Here is a 27124-nt window from a genome sequence, read left to right as displayed (position 1 = left end):
CCTCAGCAAATGCAAAAAGATGGAATTCATAACAAACTGTTTCTCAGACTGCAGTGCAATCAAATTAGAACTCATGACCAAAAAACTCACTCAAAACCAAACAACTACATGAAAACTGAACAACCTGCTCTTGAATGAATACTGGGTAAATAACAAAATTAAGGCATATATAAAGGTGTTCTTCGAAACCAATGAAAACACAACAACAACATACTGGAATCTCTGGGATACATTTAAAGCAGTGTTTAGAGGAAAATTTACAGCACCAACTGCCCACAAGGGAAAGCAGGAAAGATCTAAAATAGACATCCTAACATCACAATTAAAAGAACTAGAGAAGCAAGGGCAAACAAATTCAAAAGCTAGTAGAAGACAAGAAGTAATTAAGATCAGAGAAAAACTGAAGAAGACAGAGACAGGAAAAACCCTTCAAAAACTCAATGAATCCAGGAGCTAGTTTTTTTAAAAGATTAGCAAAAGAGATGGACCACTAGCCAGACTAATAAAGAGGAAAAGAGAGAAGAATCAAACATACGCAATAATAAATCATAAAGGGGATATCAACACCGATCCCAGATAAATATAAACTACCATCAGAGAATACTATAAACATGTCTACACAAATTAATTAGAAAATCTAGAAAAAATGGATAAATTCCTGGACACATATACCTTCCCAAGACTGAACCAGGAAGAAGTTGAATCCCTGAATAGACCAAAAACCAAAGAAACCAATAACCAAATAACTAATAACCAAATAATAATCCCTGAATAGGCCAATAACCAAATAAAGTCCAGGAACAGACGAATTCACAGCTGAATTCTACCAGAGGTACAAAGAGGAGCCATTACCATTCCTACTCAAACTGTTCCAAACAACAGAAAAAGAAGGACTCCTCCATAACTCATTTTATGAGTCCAGCATCATCCTGATACCAAAACCTGGCAGAGACATCACAAAAAAAGAAAATTTCAGACCACTATACATGGTGAACATCAGTGTGAAAATCCTCAGTAAAATACTGGGAAACTGAATCTAGCAGTACATCAAAAAGCTTATCCACGATCATCAAGTCGGCTTCATCACTAGGATGCAAGGCTGGTTCAATATACACAAATAAATAAACGTAGTCCTTCATATAAACAAACCAATGACAAAAACTACATGACTATCTCAATAGATGCAGAAAAGCCCTTCAACAAAATTCAACAGCCCGTCATGCTAAAGACTCCGAATAAAGCACGCATTGATAAAACATATCCCAAAATAATAGCCATTTATGACAAACCCACAGCCAATATCATACTGAATGGGTAAAAACTGGAAGCATTCCCTTTGAAAATAGGCACAAGACAAGGATGCCCTCTCTTACCACTCCTGTTCAACTTAGTATTGGAAGTTCTGGCCAGGGCAATCAGGAAAGATAAAAAAAAATAAAGAGGATTCAATTAGAAAAAGAGGAATTCAAATTGTTTCTGTTTGCAGACGATATGACTGTACATTTAGAAAACCCTATAATCTCAGCCCAAAATCTCCTTAAGCAGATAAGCAACTTCAGCAAAGTCTCAGGATACAAAATCAATGTGCAAAAGTCACAAGTATTCCTATAAACCAACAACAGACAGACAGAGCCAAATCACGAGTGAACTTCCATTCACAACTGCTACAAAGAAAATAAAATACCTAGGAATACAACTCACAAAGGATGTGAAGGACCTCTTCAGGAGAACTACAAATCACTGCTCAAGAAAGTAAGAGAAGACACAAACAGATGGAAGAACATTCCATGCTCACTGATAGGAGGAATCGCTATCACAAAATCTACAAATTATAAAGTAATTTATAGATTCAATGCTATCTGCATGAAGCTACTACTGACTTTCTTCACAGAATTAAAAAAAGAAATACTTCAAATTTCATATGAAACCAAAAAAGAGCCCACATAGCCAAGACAATCCTAACCATAAAGAAAAAAGCTGGAGGCATCACATTACAAACTATGCTACAAGGCTACAGTAACCAAAACAGCATGGTACTGGTACCAAAAGAGATATATAGATGCAATAACAAATGATAACATGGATATCACCACTGATCCCACAGAAATACAAACTAGAGATACAACTTACAAAGTTGTATTCCTCACAACATGTATAGACCAATGAAACAGAACAGAGGCCTCAGAAATAATACTATCCATCTACAGCCATCTGATCTTTGACAAACCTGACAAAAACAAGCAAGGGGGAAAGGATTCCCTATTTAATAAATGGTGTTGGGAAAACTGGCTAGCCATGTGCAGAAAGCTGAAACTGGATGCCTTCTTTACATCTTATACAAAAATTAACTCAAAATGGATTAAAGACTTAAACCTAAGACCTAAAAGCATAAAAATCCTAGAAAAAATACTAGGCAATGCCATTCAGGACATAGGCATGGGCAAAGACTTCATGACTAAAACAGCAAAAACAATGGCAACAAAAGCCATAGACAAATTGGCTCTAATTAAACTAAAGAACTTCTTCACAGCAAAAGAAATTATCATTAGTGTGAACAGGCAACCCACATAATGGAAGAAAATTTTTCCAATTTATCCATCTGACAAAGGTTTAATATTCAGAATCTACAAGGAACTTAAACAAATTTATGAGAAAAAACAACTCCACCAAAAAGTGAATGAAGGATATGAGCAAACACTTCTCAAAAGAAGACATTTATTCAGCCAACAAACATACGAAAAAGAAAAGATTATCATTACTGGTTATTAGAGAAATGCAAATCAAAACCACATTGAGATGCCATCTCATGCCAGTTAAAATGGCAATCATTAAAAAGTCAGGAAACAACAGATGCTGGAGAGGATGTGGAGAAATAGGAACACTTTGACACTGTTGGTGGGAGTGTAAATTAGTTCAACCATTGTGGAAGACAGTGTAGTGATTCCTCGAAGATCTAGAAATAGAAATACCATTTGACTCAGTAATCCCATTACTGGGTATATACCCAAAGGATTATAAATCATTCTACTATAAAGACATGTACACATGTATGTTTATTGTGGCACTGTTCACAATAGCAAAGACTTGGAACCAACCTAAATGCCCATCATTGATAGACTAGATAAAGAAAATGTGGCACATGCACACCATGGAATACTATACAGCCATAAAAAGGGATGAGTTAATGTCCTTTGCAGGGACATGGATGAAGCTGAAAACCATCATTCTCAGCAAAATGGCACAAGAACAGAAATCCAAACACTACATGTTCTCACTCATAAGTGGGAATTGAACAATGAGAACACATAGACATGTGGAGGGGAACATCACATATCAGGGCCTGTTGTGGGATGGGGGAATAGGGGAGGGATAGCATTAGGAGAAATAACTAATGTAGATGACAGGTTAACGGGTGCAGCAAACTATCATGGCACATATATACCTATGTAACAAACCTGCACGTTCTGCACTTGTATCCCAGAACTTAAAATATAATAAAATAAACATTCACTGGTAAAATTAAGCATGTGAACAAACTGAGACTACTTTAATACTGCAACTGTGATGTGCAATCCACTCATGACTCTATTATGAAGTCCAAAAGAGAAATCTATCAAAGACAATAATGCTTACAGAATCCTGTTAAGAGAAGGTAATATAAAATTACATAAATTTAGAAAACAAAGTCAAAATGTGGGGCAAGGAGATGGAATTAAAGTGTAGAAGTTTTTTAAATGTTGTGCTTATTTTTATTCTTTTCTTTGTGATCAAACTTAAGTTTTCCTCTCTTTAAAAACAACTTGTTACATCTATGTTTTTTGTAAGCTTCATGATGAGACCACAATGAAATAACCTATAAAGCATTCACTAAAAATAAAAGGCCGTAGATTAAAACGTACTACTAGAAAAAAATCACCTAGCCACAAAGGAAGACAGTAAGAAAGGAACAGAGGAGTTCAATAAATAACCAGAAAACAAGCAACACAATGGTAGTAGTAAGTCCTTACTTATGAATAATAATGATGGATGTAAATAGACTCAATTATCCTATTAAAAGGCACAGAGTTGCTGAATAGATAAAGCAACAAGACCCAACTATGTGCTATCTACCAGAAAGCTACTTCACCTCTAAAGACACAGACTGAAAGTGAAGGGGTTTTCATGGAGCTGGAAACCAAAAAAGGGCAGGAATAACTATACTTTTATGAGAAAATGGACTACAAAGTAAAGTCTAAAACGACAAAGGAAATCACTATATAATGATGAAGGGTACAATTTAGCAAGAATATGTGACATTTAATAAATGTTTCACACCCAACACTGGAGATTCGAGGTATATAAAGCAAATATTAATAGATCTAAAAACAGATAAACTTCAATACAACAATAGTAGATAGTTTCAACACCCCACTCTCAGTATGGCTAGACCATGCAGATAGGCAGTCAACAAAAAAATGCCGAGTTAAACAATACACTAGATCAAATAGATCTAACTGACATTTATAGAACATTTAATCCACCTGCTACAGAATATGTGTTTTCATCAGCACATATAAAATTCTCCAGAACAGACAACATATTGAGCCACACAAGTCTCAGCAAATTAAAAAATAATAGAAATCATATCATGTATCTTTTCTGAACACAATAAATAAAACTAGAAATCAGTAACAAAGGAGAACCTAAGAAAATACACAAGTACATGGAAATTAAACAACACACTCCTGAATGACCATTAGGTCATTGAAGAAATTAAGAACAAAACTTCAGAATTTTTAAAAACAAGTGAAAATGGAAATACAACATACCAGAATCTATGGGATTCAACAAAAACAGTACTAAAAGAGATGTTTGTAACAATAAATATCTATGTCAAAAAAGTAGAAAGACTTCAAATAAACAATTTAGTGATGCACCACAAGGGATTAGAATAGCAAGAATGAATCAAACCCAAAATTATTTGAAGGGAATAAAAATCTGAGCAAAAATAAATAAAATTGAAACTAAAAAACAACATAGATGGTCAACAAAATGAAAAGTACTGAAACAAAACAGGAATTAAATTTTATATAGACAGCCTAAAAAATGATATGAGGACCTCTTTAGATGCAGAAGAAGCAAAATTCAACACCCTTCTATAATTTAAGAAAACCAGAAACAAATGAAAAATCTCTCATCAAACTCTAAGAAGGAAAATTTCTCAATCTGATAAAGGACAGCTACAAAAATCTGTAGCTAATATCAGATGTAATGGTGAAACACTAAATTCTTTCACATCAATAAAAATTCCAGAATGTCTGTACTTATGTATTTGACATTGTACTATATGTACTACCCACTGCCACAACACAAATTTAAAATAAATAAAAGGCATACAATTTGCAAAGGAAAAAATTAAACTTTTCTTCATTCACAGACTTGATTGTCCACATGGCAAATCTCCAGAGATCTACAAAAGGCATTTGACCTTAAAAATGGCAAGATCACAGAGTAAATAAAAGGTCAAATATAAAATCAATAGTACTTCTATATTCTAGGAAAAATAACATTATAGTGACATGACCCAATTAAGATTTAAGAAAAAAATCACTCTGGTTAACTATGAATTATGGCAGATAACAGCATATTCAGAAAAAGGCCATTTAGGAAAGTTCAGTAATCCAGCAGGTGGTAATGATCAATTGGCCTGGAGTGATGATGGAGGTGGAGAGTTGATTAATTCCAGAAATGTTTAGTAAGTAAAACAATAGAATTTGATAATGGATTAGACATGGAATAAAAGAAAGGTGTTAAGGATCACCATTTTTCCTGGCTTTTGTAAATGGGTGGAAGACGGTACAATTCATTGAGGAAGAAAATTCTAAAAACAATAACAACAATAACAAAAACAGACTGGAAACAAAGGTCATATGTTTAGTTTCAGATACAAGATACAATCAGCCCATGGGACCTTTGAAACTCTAAGAGAAATCAGATACTACTCAGAACACTTGGCTTAAAGCCATCTGCACCTACTTAAAAACTAGCTGGGAAGTGTTTTACTTCAGATTATGTGGTCGATTTTCATGTGGGACTTAAAACCTAGATGACGGGTTGATAGGTATAGCAAACCACCATGGCACACGTATACCTATGCAACAAACCTGCACATTCTGCATGTGTATCCCAGAACTTAATTTTTTTTTTTTACAAAATAAAGTATTTTAAAAAAAACTAGTTGGGGTTCAAATCACCTATAGAAGTATAGAATAGAAAGAGAACAAAACCTGGGATTGACCTTCCAAGAAACCAGCACTTAAAGGCTGAATGAGAAGGAGAGGAAAAACGAAGTCAAGAGATCGAGACCATCTTGGTCAACAAGGTGAAACCCCGTCTCTACTAAAAATACAAAAAATTAGCTGGGCGTGGTGGCGCGTGCCTGTAATCCCAGCTACTCAGGAGGCTGAGGCAGGAGAATTGCCTGAACCCAGGAGGCGGAGGTTGCGGTGAGCCGAGATCGCGCCATTGCACTCCAGCCTGGGTAACGAGTGAAACTCCGTCTCAAGAAAAAAAAAAAAAAAAAAGAATAGTTAGCAAGATAGGGAATTGAAGACATTTATTTTGTCTTAGAAACTAAGAGAAGCAAGAATCATCACAAAGTACTTATTCTGAAAAAGAGACTCCATAAATTACTGTGTGATGAATTAAGATGTAATTTAAAAATAGGATCAATAATAATGAGGAATAGAGTTGGTTAAGCAAAGAAGGATGAGTAAGTGAAAATAATTTTTAAAATCAGAGATAAAGTCATGCAGATCGTGCTTTTTTAAAAAAGAATTTTAAATTCTGTTTAATGCCTTTACTTCTTACCCTAAATTCTTTGTCTGAAAATAATTTTATTAATGGTACTTTATTTTCTTTCAATTATATTCAACTTAACGATTTTTAAATCTTTTTCATACTCTTTTTTGTTGCTATAGTTGTAATTGTAGAAAATGTTTTGAATAAGCAAAGGAATGGTTTTGAAGGGAAATAAAAGCTCTTGTTTTGATAATCAGATAAACATAGAAGGCATTAAACAAAATGTTTGCAGTGATCATCTCTAGGTGTTTGGATTTCATATGCATTTTATGCCCCTCTGTATTAACTAAATACTCAAAGACAAACATGTATTACTTTTTATATTTTAAAAAGTCATAAAGTATTAAAAAGTTTTTAAAGAAGACACCAGTTTTCACCGATTTTATTTTCTTGTTCATTGGTTTACCCTTTTGGAGTTGTCTGTTACAGTATTTGTCTCTTTTTCTACTGAATTATTCTTTTTCAAATTTATCTAAAGCACTCCATATGTTAGGCTTTATGTCTTTATATATTGTGCTTATCACCTCTTTTCTGTTATACATATTTATATTTTCTCCCAGTTTGTCATTTTATTTTAATTTTATTCGTATCAGTGACCATATAAAAGTTTTAATTTGTATGGGATAAAATCTGTCAGTTCTTTCTGCTGTGTCTCATTGGTACATATCAAATATTATTTTAATAGTGAAAATAAGGGTAATAAAGTCACAGCATTAGAGGATATTTGCATAAATTGTGACACATGTATGAACCATACAGCAAACAAAAATTATTTAGCAACATTCAAAATGTTTATAGTTTCTTGTAAAGAAAGAGTGACAACGTTATGATTCCATCTTTTTGCTACATAAATACATACGAAATGAGGACTGAAAATGGATAAATAATAGTTACCTTTGTGCAGTATAATTATAGATTATATGTTCTTTATGCTTGTTTATATTTTTCAGCTTTGTTTCCTGCAATGCACATAAAAATGGCTTTCGTAGGAAAAAAATCTTCAAAAGTCATTTTAAAAATAAAAGCAAGGACATATATGAAAGTGATTATAATGAAATGGTATACAAGATTGAGTCACTGAGTAGGTAAGTGGGGATTAAGTGAAAGAGGCTATTTAGGATGTTTCTAACATTTTGAATCTGGACACCTAAATGTGTGTCCTTAACAAATAAAGGGTATGAAAGGAGATTAAAATGAAGAAAAAATAAAGAGTTCTACCTTACAAATGTTGAGATTTGCTGACAGTGCATTGTCCATGTATGAGTCATTTGAAAATGTAGAATATTCAAGATGAGAGATACAGATGTATAAATTCATAGGAAAACAAATGAAAAGTGAGCACTTTCAGAACAGATGATTGCAGGAGGAAATCTATCAAAAGAAGGAATTTGAGGCCAAATCCTTAAGAAACAGTAATGTTCAAGGGAAAGAGAAAGCATCTGCTATGGTCTGAACGTTCCCCCACAAAATTCGTATGTTAAAAGTTATTTGCCAATGTGATGATATTACGATGTAGGGTCTTCGGGAGGTGATTAGGTCATGAGGATGGAGCCCTTGCCAATGGATTAGTGCCTCTGTAAAAAGATTCAAGGAAACTAGATAGGCCTTTTTTCCTTTCTTTCCCTCCACCATGTGAGTACATAGCATTAGTGCCCACTGAAGGATGCATCCACACAATGCCATTTTGGAAGAAAAGCCCGGGCCCTCACCAGACTTAACTTGCCAACACCTTTATTTTGGACTTCCCAGCCTCCAGAACCATGAGAAATAAATTTCTGTTGTTTATGAATTACCCACTTTCTGGTATTTTGCGATAGCAGCACTAACAGATTAAGACAGCACCTGACAAAAGAGACAGAGCAGGAGAGATCAGAGTTGAGGAAAGGGAACCTGGACCACACAGACCTGAGTTACCCATCTTGTGGGTGATGAAGAAGACAAGAAGAAGGTCTCAAGGAGGAAATAGTGAGCACATAAACATGCTGCTGTGGTCAAGAATATTTAATTTCTGCTTTCATACTTCTGAGTAGAAATCCATACGGCAAAGTGACCCATCATCTTTCACCGTGAAACTCCCCAACATAGACTTTTTATCCTTCTCCCACCTTCAAAACCTACAACCAAGATATATGTATTTTCCCAATTAAGAATAACCGAGGAGGGCTTGGGGATGGAGATTGGGGAGTTAGATAATTAGGTGGTACTGGGGCAATGAAATTCTATGTTCAGAGAAGGGTAAAGAGCAGCATTTGCTCTTGTCTCCTAGCACCTCAATAGGAGGAGCTGGATTTCTCAACTACCTTGGCCACATTCTATAAAGAAATGAACTAATAAGGAGGAGAGAAGTGTCTAAATAATGGCAGAGAAAGGCCAAGTTGCCTATTACTTAGAAAAGTATGGAAGATAAGAAGATCTGTTCTTTGAAGACCCATGTCAGAGTAGAGACATCTGAAAGCCGTTTCATGAGTCTTTAGTGGAAGAGAAGAGAATCACTTCCCCTTGCCAAGAACATTCCTCAACAGGAACATCAGGCATTGATGAGCAGCTCTGAATGGAGTACCAAGCTCCATGCCCCTCCAAGGGCTGGGCCTGAGTGACTGGGAGTAAGTCCTGTGAGATCAAGGACACCCAAGGGAATGTATCTCTTGTTGACACAGATGTCTGGATGTTTTGGTTTTCATTTTGTTTTTTGTTGTTGTCATTTTCTCACCCATTACAGATGAAGAGGACAGAGAAGGACTTTTTTAGGAAGTTAGGAAAGGATCAACCTCTCTAAAGAAGAAAAAGATAAAGTCAAAAAACTTGAAAAGTTTTTTTAATTGTACTTTAGATTCTGGGGTACATGTGCAGATCATGCAGGATTGTTTCATAGGTACATACACGGCAAGGTGGTTTGCTGCCTCCATTCCCCTGTCACCTATATCTGGCATTTCTCCCCATGTTATATTAGCTATAGAGCTAAAGAAAGAAGAATATAGATCCAGAACTGTAAATAAATTTTAACATTTTCCAAATTATATTTATGAAAGAGAAATTGTTTTACAAATAAATATCTACCTACGCCAAGATGACATAACAGACCATTGTCTGATTGGATGTATCATTACTGGTTTTTCTGGATACAAAGCAAAGGAGTCAAGGATCAACCCCTTTGATACCACTTAAGCTAAACTGAAGGTAAAGCAAAAGAAACTCAGCGATAATAATTGTAGAAACAGTTTTCTTAGAAAAGAAGAGCTCATGTATTTTTCCCTTAAATACAAAATGAAAAATGATATTAAAAATGGACAGAAATTTGATTTGTTTAAAGCCAGAGTTGCTCTTAGAAACAAGTAACAGGGACAGTTTGTTCATTGCAGTAGACCTAACAAATTTAAGGGACCAAATGTGTAATTGGAAGTTTGTTATCATTTGGAAAGATCTTCTTTTTAAAAGCACAGGCGTCCACCAGCAATAGGCTGATGTCAAGCAAATAGCCAAGCCAAATAACGGTGACTTACTGTTTAGCTGCAGGTAGTTGGGGCCATGAAGCCATTTTTCAGAGAAGTCCATATCCTGCGAGGAATGCCTGAGAAAAGGAAATAGAGAAGGGGAGGTTGGAAGGGAGGTGGTGGGGGTCATAAGGAACCAGGAAAGAATACCAATACACATATTGGGATTAGGGACAGACAAGTTTTACAACTTTTGAATCTAAAAAAGACAAATATTTCTTAAGCAGACATTGGTACAGAAGATGATTTACAATAATAATAGATAATATTTATTAAGTACTTGGTAATATACCAGATACCATGCTATGCACTTTAAATGTCATATTTAGTTCTCAAAACAACTCAATTTTATTGATGAAAATTCTGATTCTCAGTAAGATCAAGTAATTTGCCCATATCATATAACTAGACACAGAGCCAAAAATTAAAGCCACATCTGCCTGACTTCAATATCACACTTACTAAACCCCCGCCTCTTCCCTACCACATGCTAAAAGAAATGGAAAGGTTTTGTCTGTCTCAATTTTATTTTTGGTTTTTGAGATATAGTAAGAGCTGCCTTCTTATCCCTCTTCCTTTTGGAATTCACCAAGAATAAGAGGATTCAGTAAACAGAGCCAAGGCAGCTCCTGTGGCTAAGGAAGAGGCAGTCTGAAAGTTTCTCCTTCTTTTGAGTCATGCTTATGTTGTGTTTCTCACAGTGGATATTCAAAGCAAAACAGGTAGGTGTATTTCAGAATGTGTAGTTTCAATGAACACTCTTAAAGCAGGCAAAGGAAGATTGTAAGTCAAGCAGACCTGCAGATGGTCCTGTGGAAAGAAGCTTCAGGGCCATCTGCTAAGGCTCAAGGAATCCCCATGTCTCACCACCCTCCTGACCACCATCATGTCACAGTACTCCTGTGATTGTTCGCTTTCCCCTTTGATGGCTGCAGAGAGAAGTTGAAAAAAAAAATAATATCCCACAGGTCTTTCTCCTTCTTTCCCTGTTCCTTCAACTCTTAGAGGAGAATGAAACCAAGCAGAAATCAACATAGTACCACATGCAGAGAGTTCCTGAGAAGTGAAAAGATCAACTCTACTCACTTGTCCCCCTGCCCATGACCTGGAGATAGACTGTGAGCCCTGCTGCAGCTCCTGTCCACCTGGTGCTCTCTACCTGGGCTCCAGTAACTCCTCCCTCCCTTTGTTCCTTCAGGTGGGAGTGAAAATGCTCCCCACCCTGAAGGCTCCCTATGGCTTCCCTGCACTCTGCCCACAACTTTGAACATAATTTCTTAAGCTCTTATTATGTTATTCATTTTTAGGATGCTACCTGTCTCTTGACAATACCCTGACTGATTCCATCTTACATAGGAATCAAAAATGGAAAAACTACATACCCAAAGGACATGAAATCAGTACCCTGTAGAGATATCTACACTCCCACATTCACTGTAGCATTATTCACAGTAGCCAAGATATGGAAACAACCTGTGTCCTTTGAGAGATGAATGGATAAAGAAATTGCAGTACGTATATATAATGGAATACTACTCAGCCTTTAAAACGAAGGAAATCTGCCATTTGTGACATGGATGAATCTGGAAGTCATTATGCTAAGTGAAACAAGCCAGGCACAAAAACAAAAACAATGTATGATTCCCTGTGGAATCTAAAACGTAAACGTCAAATACATAGAAACAGCCAAAAGCAGTGGCTCACATGTGTAATTCCAGCTACTCGGTCTCCCGAGGCAGGAGGATCGCTCGAAGTCAGGCATTGGAGACCAGCCTGGGCAACATAGAAAACCTCGTATCGTAAAAAAAAAAAAAAAAAAAAAAAAAGGAAAAAAAAATCAGTGGGGGCAGGGTGGCACATACACCTGTAGTCCAACTGCATGGAAGCTTAGCAGTTCAAGGCTACAGGGAGCTATGATGTTCATACCATTGCACTTCAGCCTGGGCAACAGACTGAGACCCCATCTCTTGTGGGGGAAAAAAATCCTAGAGTAGAACTAGAACAGGGAGGGAGATTAAGTCTAGAGAGCTCATGTACAGCACAAGGACTGTAGTTCATAATAAACTGGATTAATTCTGTATCTTTAAGGTGGACTGCCAAAACTGAGGAGGGGGCCAGGATGTTATCTGAATAAAAAAGGCAAGGAAAAGACATTATCAGCATGTGTAAGACCTACAAAGTTGTGTATTTCCAAGCCAACTTACATAGCGTCATCCCTCTGCATCTGCAGGGCATTGGTTCCAGGAAACCCCCCACCTTTGCCCCTGCCTCCAATACCAAAATCAATGGATACTCAAGTCCCTGGTTTAAAATGGCATAGTATTTGCATATAACCTAGGCATATCTTTCTATACACTTTTAATCATTTCTAGATTACTTAGAATACCTAATACAATGTAAATGCTATATAAATAGTTGTCACACTGCATTGTTTTATTTGTATATTTATCGTTGTGCTATTTTTAATTGTTTTTTCCCCCAAATATTTTAAAGCTGCAGTTGCTTAAATCCACAGATGTGAAACCTGCAAATACAGAAGGCTGACTGTATTGTGTTGTATATTGGAAATCAGCTAGGAGAATAGCTTTTAGGTGATCCCACCTCAAAAAGAAGTAAACAGTGGAAGATGATAGGACAATTTGCTTGACTGTAGTAATCATTTCACTGTGTATATCAAAACATGATGTTGGACACCTTCAATATATACAATAAAACAAGAAATTTGATACCAGGAAAGTACCGTAGAGATCTTCCCTCACCTTCATTCAAAGTCCCCTCATGCTCTGTCCTTTTTCCCTCAGATTCTACGTGCTGCACACTTCACACGCACATTGTTGTTTTCTGCTGTCACCTCTGTGGCTCATGATTCATATGAGGAAGCCCTGCCTCTCCATCCCCCACCCACTTCTACCCCTCCACGCCACCTCCACCTTTTGCTCCCAGGAGTGGCTGTGTCATCATCTGCATGGACTCTTTTCACTTCTCTGCCAGCTTTAAGGTGCTGCCTTGGAAGGTATTTTATTCGGTCAGCACCTCTAAAGGACATCATTTGCCTCCTAGCCCCTCCAAATCATGATGATCCCACTCTGAAAGGTCTAAATAGAGCAGGCGTGGTGGCTCACACCTGTAATCACAGCACTTTGGGAGGCCAAGACAGGCAGATCATGAGATCAGGAATTTGAGACCAGCCTGGCCAACATGGTAAAACCCCATCGATACTAAAAATATTTAAAAAATTAGCTGGGCATGGTGGTGGGTGCCTGCAATCCCAACTACTCAGGAGGCTGAGGCAGAAGAATCATTTGAACCTAGGAGGCAGAGGTTACAGTGAGCTGAGATTGCACCATTGCACTCCAGCCTAGGCAACAGGGTGAGACTGTCTCAAAAAAAAAAAAAAAGTTCAAGTTACATTTTGCCTTATATGCAAAGCCTGCAATACAGAATCAAAAGCTGTTTTGGTAAAACAGTAGATTCTTTCACACTACAGACATGAACACAACCAAACTCTCTATTCCAGCTCTTTATGCATGCTCTAAATTTGTACTCTGAATATATATTTAACAGTTTGTTTGCTTATTACCTATAGACATAGTTACTTATTCTTGGGATAGCTGTGCCTTCTCTACAAGGCACATTGTCATTGACAGTGGGTGCTCAGTATTTGTTTCTGGGACTCCTAGTTAGAGCAGAGGGAAATATGTAAGTCTGGCTTCTCTCTCTCATCTCATTCTCCCAGTTATTAAAAGCAAGTCCCTAAGAGTTTGTCTCACTAGTTTCAATTTTCAACACATAAGTTATTAAAATGCTCATTCTACATTGGAATCAGCATGGAATGTGTAATAACAGGAAAGAGAAATATACAGACTCTCCGTGCTTGGCATGGCAATGTGTCATGTGGCTTGAGAAGGTATGTCTGAGAGTATCATATGGCTGTTACTCAACCTGGACACAGAAGAGCTTTGTATGGCATCCCTCACTGTCCAGCCCCAAATAACAGATATTCAGCTGCGCTGGCTCGCATCAACTGTGAGAAGTTTCAATCTAGTTAGCGAAATATTTTTTCAACTGCAAAATATTCATTTTTTTTTCCAAAAGAAAAAAATTCAATCACTTCTTTATTTTTACTCCCAATCCAAGATCATCTTTTCATCTTTTGCTTCAGGGGACCCAGGATTATACCTTAAATATAATAACTCATCTTTCTTAATTTTCAAAGCATGAGTGCTTGGAGTGCTCCCTTTTAAATATATTCTCATGTTATAATTAATTCCCATTAATTAAATGCTTATAAACAACCCTATGAAGGAGGTACTGTTTTTCAGATGTCAAAAAACGAGGCTTAGGGTATTGAAGAGACTTGCCCACATCCACACAGTTAATATGTGGGGATCTTGAATTCAAATGCAGGGCTGTCTAGTATCAAATACTGATACGCTTTGGCTCTGTGTGCCCACTCAAAGCTCACTTTGAATTGTAATAATTCCTACATGTCAAGGGTGGGTCCAGGTGGAGATAACAGAATCATGGGGGCAGTTTCCCCCATGATGTTCTCGAGATAGTGAGTTCTCACAGATCTGATGGTTTTATAAGGGTCTTCCTTCTTCTCTTGGTACTCATTCTCTCTCCTGCTGCTCTGTGAGGAGGTGCCTTCTGCCACGATTGTCAGTTTCCTGAGGCCTCCTCAGCCATGCAAAACTGTGAGTCAATTAAACCTCTTTTCTTTATAAATTACCCAGTCTCAGGCATTTCTTCATAGCAGCATGAAAAGGGACTAATACAGATACCAAGTTGTTTACCACCATACCACTAGCGTGTTAGAATAGACCAGTATTGACTGTCTTCAGTGAAAGATAAAACCAAGATGATTTATTCTAAAAGTGTTCTTACAACTCTTATTTTTCTAACAAAGTCACCAAGAAAGCTGTACCACATAGCAATGTGATGGATTCATAAGCTAAGGACAGTACTCATATCAAGACAAGGATAAGCAGAAAATTCTTGGAACAGCTTATGAACCTAGGAGCCAGGAATAGCAGATCACTTCTTGCTGCTTCATATCAGAGGTGATGGAAAACTGCATTGCCTCTTGGATCATACACCCCCAGAAGACTGTCAATAAGAATTTTCCATGATGGAGTCAATTTCTGACAATAGCTGATTTTTCACCAAATCTCTGATTTGTCTAGCATTATTGAAAAGCTCTGTCAAGTTAAACTGATTTGGGGGACAGAAAAGGTCATTTAAATCAGTGGTATTAGCCACTTGGAAAATACCAAGGGCTGGGAGGCTGCTATGAAAGAAGCTGGCAACACGTGATTCTTTGGATCACTGGCCAGTCCTCATGGGTTTTCTCTTCAAAGGACACAGCCATAGCCGTGAGAAAAAGAACCCAAACACAACACTCACAACAGAATTAAAGTTGCCCGAAAACTTGGCTTTCTTACTATCGGAACATAGGATCCAGATCTTATCCCATCCCACATCGTTCAAAAAAGGATATTTGTATCCCACCGTTTTACAACTTGTGAGGTTCTTTCTTTTTTCTAAAGATGTGAAAGAAATAAATTGAGAGGCTCCGCGGTTAACTTCCTGTTTTGCACAAATGCAGCTATGTATTTCTCTAAAAAGTCAACTGGAGCCATTTCACTATGAACTTTATCACTTGGGGAAACAGCCAAAACAGCTTTCAAGTTTTATGTTTTCATCTGAGCCATTTTTGTCTAGAAGCCAGTTATTTTAAGTGACACCAAATAAACAATTTAGCCATGATAAATACTTGGGACCACCCAGCCGCTGTCCCTCGCTTCTCATTAGTATGTGTAATCATATGCATGCATTGTATATAAATGACAATGATCCTTCAGAACCAAAAAGACTTGCCCATGCTGTTCTCTGCATGTTTGACTGGATGCTTTAAAGCACTGCTCTCTTCTCCAGGCATATGTGAGTATCCTGAACTGATGTGGCACACTGGGGCCTTTTTAGGTTCTGGCTGTCTACCACATTGCTCTATAGTAGCTGATATTCCTTATTACTCCACAGTTTAGTCTTTAAGCCATTAATTAAGCTTCAGCTTTGTAGAGCTTATCTCTCTCTCTATAGCTCTGCTCTATAGTGCCCCTACTATATCCACTAACACATCTTTTAGCCCCTCAATACCTATCATGGTAACAGTCCTAAGAATAAATGGCTCAGATTTAGACTTTGAGTGAAACCATTCCTGCCAGTGCTGATTGAAACAGGAATCATGGCATAAACCAAAGTAATCCTATCTAGGCCTATATACGCTATAAATATATTAGAAAGGCCCCCAACTCAAAACTGGCTCAAATGCTGCCAACCTAGCATGTTTCATATCAAATGGGCAAAAACCAAATTGCATCCCTTGTTTGGAGAAGTATAAATACTTTCAGTCAGTGGATCACTTAAAGCCAGGCTGTAGTTGCAAACAAAGCAGTTACTCTGTTGAGTCTTATTTGTGAATCCTTGAGAGCCAGAGGGATTGCTTCTGAAGCATTTCCATAATACCACACATTCCTGAGCTTCTGTGCAGCAAATTGCCCGTAGTGAGACAAACTTACACATATCTCTTTAAAGAGGCTAAGACATCATCTATTATTTCAATCTCAAAAAAGACTGAGAGGGTTTCAATCTCAAATAAAAAGTAAATATTTTAATTCCATTTTAAAGATGCAGAAACAGGCTCAAAAAGCTTAAGTAGCTTGCCCAAGAGCCCAAGAGGGAGTAAGTGAAAGAGGCTCTATGTGCTGGGGCAATGTCATGTTTTTGAAAGCCATGGTGCTGTCCCAGTCTCAAAGGCTAGCCCTCACAGAAAGTAACAAAGAGGAACAACAGGAGGGAGCTGTGACCGCCCAGGGCTCCCCTCCTGGCCCAGTGCTCTTGCACTGGCATCTCCTCCAGGACTGCCACTGTTGAATCCATCCCGAAATGGTTTATCTGCCCATCTTTAATACACGTAAGCCCAGTCCTTTTAGATTTCCGAGCTATAATCCACTAACTGATGAAAACATCCAGATTGCTGTGATGGAGCAGTGAGGCCTCCTTCCCTTTTGGGACCATCATACTCCTCCAGGAGCCCTGCCCACAGCTCTGTGTTTGGACTTTTCTCTAATATTGAAGAGTCAGGCATGGCAAAGAGGAAGGCAGTGTGATTGCAGGCTGATGATGCTGATAACATTTTGGGATCAGTGAGGCCTTATGACATGCTTGGAGAGTGTCCTGTATGACTATCTACCTGTGATTAGCTTTGGCTGTTGAACGTACAAACATACTAACATCATCCCCAGGCATGTTTTAATAATAAATACTGAGGCATTCTCACCAGAATTTAAGGATTGGAGAAACAAAACAAAACAGGCTCTACAGAGGAAAAAACTTTGAAGGGATGTTTTTCTAGGACAGCCGCCTTTGCTGGTTGCTGTCAGCAGAGACAGCTATTAGCCAGACATCTAAGCAGCTGGAACAGAGAGTTATCCTGGGATTTGTTCCGTGCCTCTGGGAGGAAGATGATCAATACACATTCCAAGTAATAAAAGATCAGCTGGGAAACAATCCTGGGGCTTTGATAGATTCTACCAGTATCCCATAAATGAGACTAATAAAAAAGTATTCATCAAAGAGGCTAGCACTTGCAGGTCTCTCAACAAATAGGAGCTCTTATTATTTCTTATACATTGATGAAAATAGCAGACAATCTCAGATGGCGATTTATTCATGGGAGCACTTGGTAGATTTCCACTGAATAACATACATTAGATAAACACCCAAAAAGAAATAAACCCTAAACATTGGAGGTCCAAGAAAATAAAAGCAATTATGTAAAAATGCAGTTCCTGCCTCCAGTCACACTAAGACTGTCTGCTTTCACAGCATTTATCATAATCTGAAATTATCTTTGTTCACTGTGGTATCCTCAGAACCTGGAACAGTGCCTGCTTGGCATATAGTATGTACCCCGTAAATGTGCATTGAGTAAATACACATGTACATACATACAGTATTGAATAAATATATGTCAAGTCAATCAACTATTAAGAAGGCCCAATAAAGCTACATTTTGGCTATGGGACCTCGGGCAGTCACTTGATGTCTCTTTGATCCATTCTTTATCTATAAAGTAATATAATACCACTATCACCAGGTTTCTTTGAAAATTAATTAGTTTCATATGCCTGAAAACAATGTATAAACCATTGGTACAATGTAAATATTAAGACTATTATAATAATAAAAATAAGTACAGTGAGAAAATGGGATTATATACTTAAGAGCTGAGCTTTGCTCAACTGGTCCCCATGGAAAGCAGATTCCCATTTTGAGTCCCCCCAGCTTTTTTTTTTTTTTTAGACAGAGTCTCACTCTGTCACCCAGGTAGGGTACAGTGGCACGATCTTGGCTCACTGCAACCTTTGCCTCCAGGCAACCACTGCCTCTGCCTCCTGCCTCAGCCTCCTGAGTAGCTTGGACTACAGGCATGTGCCACCACACCCAGCTAACTTTTTATATTTTTAGTAGAGATGCAGTTTCATCATGTTAGCCAGGATGGTCTTGATCTCCTGACCTCATGATCCACCTGCCTCAGCCTCCGTAAGTTGCTAGGATTACAGGCACGAGCCACTGCACCCAGCCCGAGTCCCACTTTTCTAAACAATTCTTTAATAAGCACGCTCCTTCCTGATGTCAAAATGTGTACGTATCTTTTCTACTGCCTATCTTAACACTGTGCACATATAACAATGTGAATGTCTTCTGGTTAACTCTTATCATCCCTGAAGACCCAATTCAGGGGCTGCTTCCTCCCAGAATTCTTTCCTAATGTTCTCCCTGAAACCTACCAACTCCCACAATATGACTAAGTTAGATATTTCTTATCTGTAATCAGATAACTATTTTGCCTATTTCTTTGCTTAATCATCAGGACTGAACCATAAACACTTTCAGATTTGTGGCTTTCCTTTGATTATCATCTGAACCTACGACAGCGTCTGACACAAAGTAAGAACTCAGTAAGTATGGAATATATTAGTTATGAATGAATGAGACTTAGAAAGGCCTAAGTTTCCATGGGTCAGCATGGCAGAAAATTCCCTCTCCCTAAGGCAACTTAATGGTTAATCTTCCAAATATATTCTAAGGGCTGACTCACAGATCTTCAGGAATGCGTGTCCTTGAAGGGGTTAGAAAAATGTCAAGCTGGGCACGGCTGTTTATCTATTAAATGGTATTTTCCTCCTTGTATTTTCCTTATATGTCTCCTCTAGCAATAAACAGGGTCTCTCTTCTTACCATGGCATGAATACAGCATAAACCACAAACTCCACACATTCCTCTTACTGAGGCAACTGTACATGGTTTCCAAAACTGAAGCAAAAGAAAAAGAAGCTAGATGCAAGACGTAGAAATCATCAGCAATTTCTTAAGGTCTCAAACGTTATTAAAGGAATTGACATTTGTGAAATCACTTTGAACTCTGGCATTCAGCAGCTTTTTGAATGTTCCATACAATGAAAAGTTCCATTCCCATAAAGTCAGGAATACCTTTCTGGGCTCCTTTCACATCAGAATGCAATAAGGTTCATAAATGTCTCTGTGAAGTTTGAATGTAGTAAAATTCAGCTATAAAACATTTAATATGCAACAGGCTTCTACACCAGCTGAAGCACTGACTCTGTTTTATGGGGCTCCCTTTACAGCATACTTCATCAGCAACAAGAAGAAACATTTTAAAAAATCTATAAATACCTGCAGTACAACCATCAAAGTCTATTTTATTCCTATTACAGATCAGGCTGAGGCAAACTGACATGCATGATCACTCCATCCAAAGTATGTTCATAGAAAGCTCTTGTAACTCTGTCCCCAAAGAACATTTAAAGTCCACTTTTTGTTTGTGTATCATTCAGCAGCTGATAGATACTCTCCAGCAACTTCAGCAGCAGCCTCTCCTACAAAATGAGGTTTTTTTTTTTTTTCCCTTTGAGAACCAAAGAAGCAGGTTCCTTTCACCTGTCCAGAGTTGTCTGTGTACCTCCTCTTCAGCCCAGTCCAGGTCCCAGCCCTGAGCCACTGGCCCCTGGATAGAGCAATCACATTAATGGTGTTCGGTGAGTCAGTTAGGTTTGCAGTTTGGATCTACAGTCCCAGGATGTCTCTTTCCTAGAAATGACCACATCAGTCAACTAGGAGATCCCTCTTTCATTTCATGCTTCTCCAAGACTAACAGGACTGTACCTACAATGATTTAAAAGAAAACTACAAAGCGCACTTTCTTACTTTATTCATGTTTCTGTGGAAATGTCTTCATCACATATATCCTTTCCTGACTACCCTGATTAAAATCACCCACCCCAATTAGACTACATCTCCTTATCCTGTTTTATTTTTTATGCCTTTTATAATTCATCACTTGTTTTTCTCTCCTCATTAGGATGTAAGCCCCATGGAAGCTGGGACTTTATTTCACTTCCTCATTGCTATGTTCTCAGGAATTAGATTTTTTTAATGTTATTTTTTAAGTTCCAAGTAACATGTGCAGGATGTACACGTTTGTTATATAGGTAAACATATGCTGTGGTGATTTGCTGTATCCATCAACCCATCACCTAGGTATTAAGCCCAGCATGCATTCGTTATTTTTCCTGATGCTCTCCCTCACCCTGTCCCCTACCCCGAACAGGCCCAATGTGTGCTGTTCCTCTCCCTGTGTCTACGTGTTCACATTGTTCAGCTTCCACTTATAAGCCAGAATATGCAGCATTTGGTTTTCTGTCCTGCATTAATGTTCTGGAAGCCATCATCCTCAAACCAAAATGTCCAGCTCCATCCATGTCCCTGTAAAGGACATGATATTGTTCCTTTTTATGGCTGCATAGTATTTCATAGTGAGAATGTACCACATTTTCTTTATATAGTCTATCGTTGATAGGAATTTGGGTTGATTCCATGTTTGCGATTGTGAATAGTGCTGCAATGAACATATGGATGCCATGAATGTATCTTTGTAATAAAATGATTTATATTCCTTTGAGTATATATTCAGTATTGGGATTGCTGGGTCAAATGGTGTTTCTATTTCTAGGTCTTCGAGGAATCATCACACTTTCTTCCCAATGGTTGAGCTAATTTACATTCCCACCAACAATGTAAAAGTGTTTCTATTTCTCCACAGCCTCACCAGCATCTGTTGTTTGTTGACTTTTTAATAATCACCATTATGACTGGCATGAGATGGTATCTTATTTGTTTTTGATTTGCATTTTTCTAATGATCAGGGATGGTGAAGTTTTTTTCATGTTTGTTGGCCACATAAATGTCTTCTTTTGAGAAGTTTCTGTTCATGTCCTTTGCCCACTTTTTAATGGGATTGTTTTTTTCCTTATAAATTTGTTTAAGTGCCTTGTACATTCTGGATATTAGATCTTTGAAAGATGGATAGATTGCAAAAAATTTTCTCCCATTCTGTAGGTTGTCCATTTGCTCTGATGATAATTGCTGTGCAGAAACTCTTTAATTACCTCTCATTAGTCAATTTTTGCTCTGTTGCAATTGCTTTTGATGTTTTTTTCATGAAATCGTTGTCCATGCCTATGTCCTGAATGGTATTACCTACATTTTCTTCTAGGGTTATTAGAGTTTGGGATTTAAGATTTAAGTTTTAATTCACCTCTACTTAATTTTGTTTAATTTATGTATGGTATAAAGAAGGGATCAATTTTTAATTTTCTGTATATGGCTAGCCAGTTCTCCCAGCACTGTTTATTAAGTAGAAAATCCTTTCCCCGTTACTTGTTTTTGTCAGGTTTGTCAAAGATCAAATGGCTTTGGATGTGTGATCTTATTTCTGGGTTCTCTATTCTGTTCCATTCACTGTTATCTGTTTTTGTATCAATACCATGTTGTTTGGATTACTGTAGCCTTGTAGTATAGTTTGAAGTTAGGTAGCCTAATGCCTCCAGCTTTGTTCTTTTTGCTTAGGATTGTCTTGGCTATCTGGGCTCTTTTTTGGAACTATATGAATGTTAAAATAGTTTTAGGAATGGTTGATAGGAAATGCCTGTTGAAGCTGAGCATGGTGGCTTATGCCTGTAATCCCAGCACTTTGGGAGGCCAAGGTGGGTGGATCGCTTGAGGTCAAGGAGTTTGAGACCAGCCTGGCCAACATGGTGAAACACCATCTCTACTAAAAATACAAAAATAAGCCAGGCGTCACGGTGGGCACCTGTAATCCCAGCTACTTGGGAGGCTGAGACAAGAGAATCTCTTGAACACAGGAGGTGGAGGTTGCAGTGAGCTGAGATTGCACCACTGCACTCTAGCCTGGGCAACAGAGTGAGACTCTGACTCAAAAAAAAAAGAAAAAAGAAAAGAAAAGAAATGCCTATTAACTCTAATATGGATGGATGGATGGATGGATGAATGAATGACAGACAAAAGTAGAAAGTTGTGGACAAATTGTGTAAAGGAAAACTAGGGAAGCCCAAATTGTAGTTAGCCCATATCCAAACACAATGTGCAGTCACATGCCTCCATTTCTATAAATGTTGTCCCCTCTGCCTGTGATGTCCCAACTCCATGCAAAGGTACCTGTCCTTTAACACACAGTGCCAATATCACCTATTCTGTGAAGCTGCCACAGCCCTCACAAGGCAGATAATCATACCCCTCTCCATGTTACAATTGCATTGTAAACTTATCTCTATAAAATCCTATACCCCTGGTGCCTCCTATGTAAGGCAGCATGTTCTCTGAAGGCACAGCCTGGTATACAGCAGAGTCACACAACCTATACTGATTGGGCACTGACAGTTCAAGGCACTTAAGTTATGTCAGTGAGAACAATACACAGGATCCCTTACCTCATTGAAATTATACTCTAATAAATGTGAACTAAATATTTGTTTCAAAAATGGATTCTCCTATATATGTGGTTCAGCCTTCTCATCCATGAACTCAGCATTTTACTGAGAGAGAGAGAGAGACAGAGACAGAGAGAGAGAGAGAGAGAAGAGGGGTTCTTTGGACTGAAATATTGAAGGCTAAGAAAACTCAAAATTATCCAAGATGTTAGAAAATCTAGAGTTTCCTACATGGCCCCTATATATTCATTCGTGGCTTGCTCTGTTGATCACTGACACCTCCCTGCTCTATCAATGAAGTGTCAATATTCCCTAAATCCAAGTCAGAACAGGCCATGTGTCAAACAAAGGTGGACCTACAGTACAGAGAATCTGGAGGCTTAAAATCAGAACTATCCCATGAAATACAGACTATGAGCACTAAGCAATAGAAAAGTGCCCCAGTCTTAATAAGAGGTTTTTGCAGGGGAATACAGAAAACAAAGTTAATGCTTTATCTAGCGTCATTTCCACATCCATTAAAAAGTAATGCATTAGTTTTCAAATATTCAAACTGATACAGGCTAAATAAAGTAACAGAATTTTAGGACCAGCAAGAACTGTAAATCATCTCATCCACTCTTCCACCTAGTACCTGCCCCTTCTCTGAAACACCTCTTTTGAGTTGATAGCCAGCTTCTTTTGAACATCTTCAGGGTAGATTACACATTGTGCATTTTGTCATAAAACTTCCTTACATATCCCCCAATGATATTTAATAGCTGAAATTTAGATATTTGCAATGACATATATTGATCTGGAAAAAAAAGACCTTTTAAAATTCTGATTTTCAAATGTTTCTTCAAAAGAGAAACGTTCAGTGAGACTAAAGGGCAGGGGCTGCACAAGTGAGGTCCAGACACCCCAGCACAATGCTCGCTTCTGTGTCTCATAATCACAAGAGGAATGAACTAGGGGTTAATTCAATCTATGTAATGTTCTCCAAAGAGGAAAGAAATAACTTTCCCCCTATTTTTCAAGCTATTTACCTTCATGTCCCTTGGAACCTTTTAAATAACATTACTTGAAAATCCAGTCTGTAAGCTGCCTTTGGCTCTAAAAATCATTAAAGAATTTATAAGCTGTTTTCTCTCCTATCCCTGGAGCTGCTGCCAAGGGGAAGCAAAATCCAGACATTTGCAACTCAACACCAGTGAGTGCCTGGTTAATCTAATCAATGAGGAGGCAGCAGTTGCAGTCACCTCTGACACAGGGCACCTGACAGGCGGTGACACTCTGTTCTTAATAGTGCTACCACAGGGCACTTGCCCAGCCCCTTTCCAGCCTAGTGGAACTCTGGGTTTAGTGGGTAAAAGACTTCCAGGCCAGGTACCAATCCAGACAAAGCTGACCTCTTCTGTCTGCCAAGGCCTCTCTGGAAAGCTCAGAAGGACAGACTGTCTTGGGAGGCTTCTGATATTTCCTGCTGGTGACGTCCAAGCGATGATGGCAATGGCGTGCAATGTTCACCTGAGGCCCTCGGGGTAGTATATAACCCTGTCAGAGCAGTCCAAACAAATGTCCCAATTTAATCATCTAGTGCTAATGGTGGCATTTGGGATCTCATAAATCATTTAAAAAAAAAATTCTGCCTGAGCTCCTCAGAGAGTTTCCAACAACAGAACTTCAGCCAGCCTTGCGCAAAGCCAAAGAATTCTCTTTAGTCACCTGCTTAAGATGGCAAACCTGAGGAATCCTATGTCCTGGGAAAGACTCAGCAGTGCAGGGACCACAGCAGTGGAGGGAGTCCTTGTCTACTTGGGAGAGTCAGGCTTTGCCCCACCTTCCAGACCCTCAGTCTGGGAAGAATTCCTCAAGTAGGGGGTGGGAGGGAGATGGCAACCGTGGTCTATCTTTTAGATTTTCTCATTCCGTTTATATTTTTCAATTTTTAGATTCCCTCCTCATCTAAAACTTACCTAAGAATTCTTGTGAGAGCAAGGGTTTCTTAGAAATTTGGGAATCAAAATAGAATAAGGCTCTCTACTGTTTTATCTGACCCCCAAAAAAGAGTATGTATAAAGTGTATGTAGACCACACACACACACACACACACACACACACACACACACACACTAAATTGGTCTAAAAAACATATATCCCTCAATTTAAAATGGATACTGAATAAAAGTTAGCTATCATCATAAAAATAAATAAATAGATTGGCCTGAACCAACTCTCCCAGTTTTCCCCAGTCTGGTATAAACTTTTGCCTAATTTACACTGTTTATGAGGAGGAAATGATGGGTCTCCTTAGCTGTAAGAAAGGCAATCTAAATAGCCAAGATTGTTTAACCAATTTATTTAGTAGAATGAAAAAGGTGGTTGAGATGGCCCACTCAGATGGGTGCAGTGGCTCATGACTATAATCCCAGCATTTTGGGAGGCCGAGGAGAGCAGATCACTTGAGGTCAGGAGTGCAAGACCAGCCTGGCCAACATTGTGAAATGCCATCTCTACTAAAAATACAAAATTTAGTCAGGTGTGGTGGTGCATGCCTGTAGTCCCAGCTACTTGTCTGCCTGGGGCTAGGCATATTTCAAAGAAAGTATATGAATTTTTTAAAGGACTAACACCACATCATTCCAGGAGAGTATTAAGACACATTGTCAGTGTGATGATATGAAAGGCCCATATCATCCAGACCATCAAGTCCCTCAACCTCGGTCATCTTTAGTTGCTTCATACATATTGGTCTTAACTTGCCTAAGAAATTGCACAAGTTCACTAAAAGCAGGAATCAAGTGTTCTGCTGCTTCTCTATCCCCAGTAGCAAAGTATGACAGTGAAGTATCTCAGTGAAATCCACCAGAAGATGTATCAGGACTCAGTAAAGGAAAATCTTCCACTATGAAGAACATGTAGCTCCCTGGGATAGATTAAATTCGCTCCCAGCTAGAGGTGTGGGATGAGGTGTAGACTTAGATGCAAGGGCTAAAAGCTAAATGGAGAGAAGAAGTAATGATATGGCAGCTTGAATAGCAAGCTTACTGAAATTCTTCCATTTCTACATTTATCTTAAAAAGTGTCTTTATCCTCAGCAAAGACTGCCTGCCATGTGTCATCAAAACCCATTTCCTTTTCCTCCTAGACATGCAAGTAAACTAAATTCCCCAGCCTCCCCTGCAATTCTGAGTGGCCACGTGATGAAATGTTTAACGAATGGAAAGTTAGCAGAAGCACTATGTACCATTAACTGACCCCACTGATAAAACTGTCCCACAGGCAACTCCCTCTTTCTCTCCTGAGGCATCAGGTGAATAGAGAAGATTCTATGGATGTAGAAGAGATCCTTGGTTTCTGAATTGCCACTGGATTGCCTCTACCAAATACCTAAGAGTTTCATGAGTGAGAAATAACCTTTTGTTGCTTTAAATCTTGGGTTGTGTGATACATCAGTGAGCCTACCATGACTAACACATCCTATGGATGCAGATTTCTCTTCTCTGGCCACTGATATGAGTGTATATTCTGGATGCAATTGGTGTATATTGCTATTTTCTGCCTTCTCGTGTTTGATTTGGCTCTTAATCAGTTATTTCTGGTAAACAATTCATACAACAACCTTCTCCTTTCTTGTAGGCATTTCTAGTTTCCTTGAAATGAACTTTAGTTATAAATAACATTAAAAATATCTCCGTTCTGCACATGGGCACGGGGAGGGGAACAACACACACTGGGGCCTCTCAGGGGTTTGGGTGGGGAGAAGGAGAGCATTAGAAAAAAATAGCTAATGCATGCTGGGCTTAATACCTAATAGGTTGATGGGTGCAAACCACCATGGCACACATTTACCTATGTAACAAACCTTCACATCCTGCACATGTACCCTAGAACTTAAAATTTAAATTTATAAAAATCTCTATGTTCTGTAAGCTT

This window comes from Aotus nancymaae, unplaced genomic scaffold (genome assembly GCF_030222135.1).
Source record: "Aotus nancymaae isolate 86718 unplaced genomic scaffold, 86718_ANA_hifiasm-v0.15.2.pri h1tg000011l, whole genome shotgun sequence".
Lineage (NCBI taxonomy): Eukaryota > Metazoa > Chordata > Mammalia > Primates > Aotidae > Aotus > Aotus nancymaae.
This window is presented reverse-complemented; position numbering follows the sequence as displayed.